The sequence below is a fragment of the Parus major genome, chromosome 3 (genome assembly GCF_001522545.3).
Source record: "Parus major isolate Abel chromosome 3, Parus_major1.1, whole genome shotgun sequence".
NCBI classification, from domain to species: Eukaryota; Metazoa; Chordata; class Aves; order Passeriformes; family Paridae; genus Parus; species Parus major.
The window spans coordinates 24,794,042-24,801,138 of NC_031770.1; the positions used below are offsets into that span (position 1 = coordinate 24,794,042).

General features: G+C 38.6%; 1 protein-coding gene and 1 long non-coding RNA gene across 4 annotated transcripts in view; one reads left to right on the forward strand and one right to left on the reverse strand.

Moving 5' to 3' along the window:
* Positions 1-7,072, forward strand: part of LOC107201773 — a 30,998-nt gene extending 23,926 nt beyond the window's left edge. Inside the window, exons 2-3 of the long non-coding RNA XR_004496790.1 lie at positions 6,652-6,774; positions 6,888-7,072. This is a non-coding gene — a long non-coding RNA (uncharacterized LOC107201773). The remainder of the gene's footprint in view (positions 1-6,651; positions 6,775-6,887) is intronic.
* The window catches only part of THADA (THADA armadillo repeat containing), a 154,110-nt gene that overhangs the window by 51,932 nt on the left and 95,081 nt on the right, over positions 1-7,097 (reverse strand). The gene's annotated exons all lie outside the window — the stretch shown is intronic.

Below are 7,097 nucleotides of genomic sequence, written 5' to 3' on the forward strand. Positions count from 1 at the left end.
GCACTAAGAAATTTCAAATGCAACCAGACAATTAATATCTCTTAAATAAAAATCCACAATATCTCTCTTGTGGATGAGGTTAGCTACAGGTATCTTAGTGCAGTTAGCTATCTTAGGGATTTCTAAAACCTTTAATAAGAGGTCTCAGAAAAGCTCTGCATTTTGCAGTCTCCAAGCTTTTAGAAAAGTCTGAAAGACTGCAAATTTTTTAACAAGTGCTGCTTCATCAAACTTCTTAACTACTAATCTTATTTCTGAAATGGGAATATAACTTTATTAAATAACTAACAAAATACAATTTCCTCCTAATAATGTAAGATGTACATTCCAGGTCTGGTCACAGTAAAACAGTAAATAATTAACAGTGTCACATAATATTCTTTTTAATACAGTGTTTAAGTGACACTTAGGAATTCAGATTGGTTAAACTCAGCTCCAAACTTTAAAAACTGATGACAAGATTTGGATGATGAATCAAGCTGATGTAGAACTTTAGTCAATATCATACAACTTACAAAGTCACCTACAAATCCTTTTATTTTGTCAAAAAATGTTACAACATAGTCTTAAGCATCAGAGTAAAGACACCAGAGCTGCCAAGACTACAAGAGCAACCCCTCCAAAGATCAATTCACAGCTACCTTGTGAGGAAGAAGAGAGAAGAGATTCGTTTCAATGACTTGCATGACTGTTTCCATTTCAATTTTCAAAGTGATCAATTAATTAAATCAACTGCCTCTCAACAACTCTCTCTCTGGTCTTCAAAGAAAAAGTCACTCTTACTGTAATGCTGTATGCTTCTGGAGACTTTGGAAAGGCTGAAAAGGACTAAAGTTCCTGGAAGGAAGACCTGTTCTTATGATTAAACCTATCAATAACATTTTAGAGAAAGTCCCATTTTAGAAGAAACACTGTAATTATTAAACACTGCCCTGTTTTTCTGTGTAAATAACATGCTGTTGTCAAAGAAATTTATATTTTAGCTGGCAGAAAATAGATCAGCTTGCTAGTGATGAATTTAAACCCCAAATTCTCCTACTCTCTAGCCATCAGTATTACATACAGTTTTTCATTCTAATAGATCAACAGAATCTGCTTCCTGAACATCATATTCAAGGTAATGCACAGGATGCAATTGTATAAATTCTTGTTCTTCTGAACTTTATAAACATTTCTGATAAGTCAAAATTTTAGGAAGATTTAAGGCTGGAATTTCATCTTGAGCTCCACATAAACACAGTAAAGAATTTTGATTAAGTCAAACATGTCATAGCTTGTTGCAGTGTGTTTCTTATTAATGGTATGTTCTGTTATTACCTAAGTTGATGGTTTGGTCCAAATGAGACCCTCCCATCCCACGCTGTCAATCTACCCTGAGTCTCCTGTCAATCTGTCTTAAGCCCACCGCATGCTTGGAATTCCACTTCGGAAATCCCCTAAACTTTGACGCTTGATTAGTCCATGTGACCCAACCTTTCCCCCGCTACCTCCCTCATTGGAGGATGATTTTGTGAACCCTGCCTTTTACCCTCCCCAGGATAGCTCTGATTAGCTGATGCTTTGTACCCTCCCTTTGAACCGCCTCCCTATTTCAGCTGTTGCACGCTTGCATTTTCTGTCTTTTGCCCCCAAGATTCCCCAGAGCAATAAATCCTCTATTATCCCATGCAAAAGACCTCCCTCTTGTCCTTGTCTCCTCAGAGTGCAGACTGACAGCCAAAAAGCCGTAGAGCAAGTGCTCTAGTCACACCTTGGGTCATCCTGCTCTGGGGTGTGACCCATTCCTGGCACAGGCCGAAGTGATAGAGCCAGATAAGCTCCAGCCCAATGCATTAATAGCTGGTACTCAGGGACAGGATCTGTGCAACTTCCTATTTTGAGTTTCCTGCTGTGTCTATGTCTTCCATAATCTCAGCTTTTGTGGCTGGCACACTGGCAATTAAATTTTGGGTTCACAGTTTATCTTTCCCTCTCCATCAACTCCCAGCATACTCCTTCCGGAAGAAAGGCAAACCTCCAAAAGTATTCCTACTTCTGGTGGCCAGATTCTTCTGATATGTGACCTGATATTGTGTCAGCTAAAAATCTTCTAAACACACCAAAAAGTGCATCATCTGTGATGTCTTCACTCTCTATACAGTCAACTCTACATAATCCTTGAGGGCTGTCCATGGGGAGCTCTGTCCCTGGGGCGTTGCTGATGAACCAGGCCAAGCTGGCTTTGTACTGACCACATTTTACCTGCAGCGTGATCTGGGAAAGGATCAGCTGTCATCTATGGAGGCGACAAAGCTTATGGAAATCACTCCTACACATACAGCAAGCGGCTGATTAAAAGATTAAATCTTCTCCTGTTGTTTTGGTTATTAGCTTTCAAATTCTGCAGTATTTTAAAGACTGAGGTTTTTGGGGGTGTATTTGTTTAGAGGGCAGCATTCATATTTTAATATATTTTCTCTCAGAGCCCACATCTGTAGCACTGAATCAACATGCATGGCCTTCCTCTTGTCTTCTTAAGGAGACATTAATAATGGATTTAATTATTAAACTTTGTCCATAGCATTTTTAACCATGTAATACAAAACCAGCACATCAATGAACATCACGGCCAACAGACCTACATTTAATGGAAAGCATTTTAAAAAGTAATAATGAAGCCTGCGCTACCAAGTAAACCTTGCTGAGTTCCTGGAAGCGCAGGAACACCCGCATAGAAATAGAAATACAAACATTAGTAAAAGTGCATCTGCTTGCCTACTTGGTGCTGTTGAGATCTTCTCCAAGTAATTACCATGTGTACAGTCCCCTGGCTTGCCCATTCTATAGGGAGAGCTCATCCGGCATTAGAGCAGGCATTGTCTCCAAAGGGAGTTGCTAGTTGGTGATTTAAGTTTTTCTACCACCCTCAAAGCCTGACTATTATGTTGTTATTAGTTTTCCTGGTTAAGACAGAGAATTTATTGCTTCAAAAAGAAGCTACACAAATTATTTTTTCATTGTGATACCATGAAAAGCATCTTGAGTTTCAGCTGTTAAGAAAAAATTAATTTGTGCTCCAGCTGTCCTTGGTGAATGATACTGAAAGGCTGTGTTTTGTTGGTGTTTTTTTTAGCATACTTGATTGATAAAATAATCCTGGCTGTTCTCTTTTTTGTTCTCTTAATGAGAACCTCCTGTGATTCCTGAGAAACATCCTAAAATACTTAAAAGGTCAAACTAATCCCCCATGTGCAAATTTAATGAATTTTAAACAATTAACATCAGGGGGCTTACTTATGAAGAAAAAGCTATGAAAACGCTTATGTTTATTTACTGAGAAGCATTTTCAGATATAAGTGAGGATTTATGTCCAAACTCTGTAATTTCTGCCTACTCCAGATGTTGCACTGGTTGAGGGAAAACCTTAAACAACCTTATTTAAAACTTAATATTCCTGAAATGTTCGTAATTAAGTGCAGGAATATACCTATGAACCAGAGTCAAACACTATTTTATCTTATGCAAAGTATATCTTAAACTTCAGCCTGAAGCCCAAACATCTCTACTGATACCTAAAGTGGATGTTCCAAAACAAGCAATCACCAACTGCCTAAATAAGCAGCTTGTAGCCATGTTAAGGATAGTGTTATCAAAACTGATGAAAGAGTGGACTGGGAGCAGCACAGAAACCTAAATTAGCCTGCTAAAAGCACCTAAAATTTAAAATACTGCCTGTAGGAATACATTTATGAACCATTATGTGCTATGACGGTTCTCAAAAACAAAGACAAACAAAGCTAAACAAGGCCCATGGGCTAGAATGTGCAGATTAACAAATTACTTGTGAGTCAGCACCAAGCCTGACAACATTCAGTGTTTGGACAATGCTCTCAGGCACATGGTGTGACTCTGGGGGATGGCCTATGCAGGGCCAGGAGTTGGACTTGATGATGATGATCCATGTGGGTCCCTTCCAACTCAGTATAATCTGTGATTCTTTCAGCTGTTCATACTGGTACACTTAATTTTTCAGCTGGAACAGGACAACAAAAATTTCCCTTCATATTTTATGTGTGCAAGGGTAAGCACGAATTATTGCTCCAGCTGACAAAGTTCTCAATTTGACTTCTGCAGAGAAAAAAACTTCTGCAGAGAAAGGCTCAATCATTAAAACTATTTTCAACTTCTGAACTTGGCTGTGCAATGCATACAGACCAGTAATGAACACAGGTAATTAACTGCACATCTCAATATGTAGGTTTTAAAGACAGAAATGAGAAAGTGGAAAAGTTAGAAAACAGGACCTTGGAAGGACAAGAAGGTTCATCTTAATGTGGTGGAAGAAGAAGAGGCAAGAGTAGTAAAAGAAGAGAAGGACCTCTCTCTGCCCAAGACGATAACCTTACATTCTCCCCACTTCTCGTTGTTTTGAAACTACAAAAAAACACTTCCAACTCCCAACACTTCCAACTGCAAAGAGCCATGGGCATGTTGCACCTCTGTCTAGGTATGCTCCTGTTTTGTTTGTAATAGTCTGCTCACTAAGTTACCACTGTCTCTCCTAAGAGGAAATGAGAAGAAAGATGTATTTAGGTTACAGTCTGAGCCACGAGGTTCTGAAAACAGAGGCCACATTCTTGCTTTCTCCACATATGGCTTAAGTGCACCTCACATAAAGTTCCTCCTAGGAAGGACCTAAGACTGATCATCTATTGTCACACACATAGTGCTGCCAAAAGCAGAGGGGGAAAAGGGGTACAACAAGCTTGATGGAGTTCCATGGCCATCAAAACTTGGCAAGTTACCATACTCTGTAGGGCTACAAAATATTGATAAGATTTTCCTCATTCAAAGCAGTCATAGCTGGATCATCAGAGAGTCAGCTGGGGGAAATCCAAGCAGCACATACCTCAGCAAACACTGAACCTTGTTTTGAGCTCATGCCTAAAATAACTTTTGCATGTATTTGTTGTGCAAGCTTGACTCTTGTGCAGAACCTATTTGTATTTTTAACAGTGCCAACCATAAAGCAGAGAGCTGCACGCAGCAGCACTGCAGAGCATGGGTTATTTGGGTTATAAAAACACCACAGGTGGCCCATTCCAGACAAACCAGCGACTCCTTGCAGAACACAAAGCCAACTGGTTTTATACAAGGCTGCTCCCCACAAGTTAGTTTCAAAAAAGCCACCTTCTTAGATGTTAACTCTCCCAGTGCAGACAAGCTCTCAGCTAAGAAACGACACATTGCTAGGGGTTAGCAGAGTATGTAATTTGATTTCTGGCAGAACCTCAAGTCTTTTCCCTCTCCTGTGGTCTCCAGGAAGTAGGAAGGGACAAGAAAAAAAAATCCAACTCAAAATACTGAAAAGCAGCATCCTACAGCAAAGCCATGTGATGACATGATTTCTCAAATTTTCCAATACCAATATTTTGTCATGACAAAGGCTACAAATTAAACAAGAGAGTTATTCCTGGGAGTTTTGGACAATAAATTACCAAATTCAAAGGCTGCTCTTCCAGCATTCTGTATTTATGAAGCAGAAGGCATCTAGAGTTAGTCTTGTAACTCCCTGGTATGCAGTTGAGCTAAAAACTGCTTGTTTATAAAAAATGTATTCATATAACAGAGCTTTGAACTCTTCCAAAGATTTAGCTTGATAAACTGTTAATATTTTAAAGCTTTCATCAGACTAATTTACCTCACTTCATTCCATCAGCTAAATTCTCCAACAAAGCAGATTTTATATATTTTTTACATTTCTGTTATTCACAAATACCCTGCCATCTCCCACATTTTCAAAAAATGAAGTAAATTAACACTGATGTGAAGGTGAAGGAAAGCAGTAACATTACTAAACCACTTTTGATTTAAAAAAAAATAAAAAACACCAAGCAAAGTATAAACATACAAATAAAGTGAAAAAATTCAAGCATCACCTTGAGAAGTGGATGGAAGGCATGTCTCATTCAAAACATCAAAAATGAAAATACTCATTCTGAATACACAGAAAAGTTAGTGCTTTGAAGATATAAAAAAAAGCCAAGGAGAAAAAGCAACCATGCCCCATCAGAGTAAGTCTGCCTTGACAAAAGATAGAAAATACCAGTTGAGAAAGTGAATGCTTTATGAAATTCGATTTGGGGAATGTAACCCATTATTTTACTCTCTAAAGGAAAATCAGGTCGTAGCATGGAAAAGGAAAAAGAGATTATTATATTACATGGAATATGCAATAGGATCTTGAGCTATTCTACACCAATAAATTCTGATTAAAGGAAATTACATTCTGGCCCTGAAAAAGCAAAGAAAACCCTAAAACCAAAACCCAAACAAAAAAACCTCCACCCAGTTCAGGAAACCACTGAGGAACAATAATCTTTCCTCCAAATACATGCACATGACAACTGAGCCTCATTTTTAAGAACTACATATGCAATCCAAAGTTTTGTAATTCAAGATTCTCAGAGAAGTTTGTTCCATAATACAAAGGAAGTACATAGTTGAAAGAACATCAACAAGAACTTTACAGAACTAGCACAAAAATGTGACTGAAAATTGATATTTGGAAATAATTCCCCAGATTCACAAACCACTTTCCTGTTATTTTAACTTTTTTTTTAACCATTTAAGATTAATAGTGAGTGCCTCTTATACCCTCTTTTCAAACAGTCTCTACCCTGCAGTATCAGTGACATGATAAATTATCTCCTTATGAAAAAGGCAGAAAAACCAGATGGGGATCCATTAACTTCTCTCTGTGGTGCTCATTCTCTTTGCCTGAACAGAAATAAGGTAAGAATGTCTGTACATGACTGAGGGTCCAGCCAGCCATCACCCTCTCTGACAGCAGATGCATACCAAGAAGTCTAATAACAGGGCAAGAACAAAGTGCTGTTTCCCAATAGGCTCTCCCAACATCCAGAAACAAACACACAAAGTTTCACAACTCAGTTGCCAAGCAACCTTCTAAAACTCCTTTAAAAGAAGAAAAAGGAAGAGCAAGAACAAGACCCTCACACTCCACTGTTGATCACAGAGCAGTTGTTCACCTTCACCCAGTCAAGTACGAACAGTAAAGCTGCATACTGAATGTGGGGGAGGGGAGGGGAAGGGAA